Source organism: Gavialis gangeticus, unplaced genomic scaffold (genome assembly GCF_001723915.1).
Source record: "Gavialis gangeticus isolate Ggan-Ray unplaced genomic scaffold, GavGan_comp1, whole genome shotgun sequence".
Lineage (NCBI taxonomy): Eukaryota > Metazoa > Chordata > Crocodylia > Gavialidae > Gavialis > Gavialis gangeticus.
Genome location: NW_017728998.1, coordinates 11,799,770 through 11,800,110, shown reverse-complemented (window position 1 = coordinate 11,800,110; position 341 = coordinate 11,799,770). Strand labels below are relative to the sequence as shown.

Sequence of the window (341 nt, the reverse complement as noted above, 5' to 3'; positions counted from 1 at the left end):
AAAACCTCCAAGGATGGAGCTTACACCACCTCTGGGTAACTGTTCCAGTGTTTTACTACCCTCCTAGTGAGAACATTTTCTGATATCTAACCTAAACTTCCCTTGCTGCAGCTTGAGACCATTGCTCCTTGTTCTGGGATCTGCCACTACTGAGAACAGTCCAGCTCCAACCTCTTTTGTACCCCTTCAGGTAGCTGAAGACTGCTAATAAATCCTCTCTGTCTCCTCTTCTCCAGACTAAGTAAGTCCAGTTCCCTCAGCCTTTTCTCAGAAGTTGTGTCCCCCAGCCCCCTCACCATTTTTAGATTTCATAGATTTCATAGACATTAGGGCTAGAAGGG

At 46.0% G+C, this 341-nt stretch overlaps 1 protein-coding gene across 7 annotated transcripts in view; it reads left to right on the top strand.

Annotated features, from left to right (window-relative positions):
- WWOX (WW domain containing oxidoreductase) overlaps positions 1 to 341 on the top strand; it is a 795,240-nt gene that overhangs the window by 463,744 nt on the left and 331,155 nt on the right. The window lies entirely within an intron of this gene.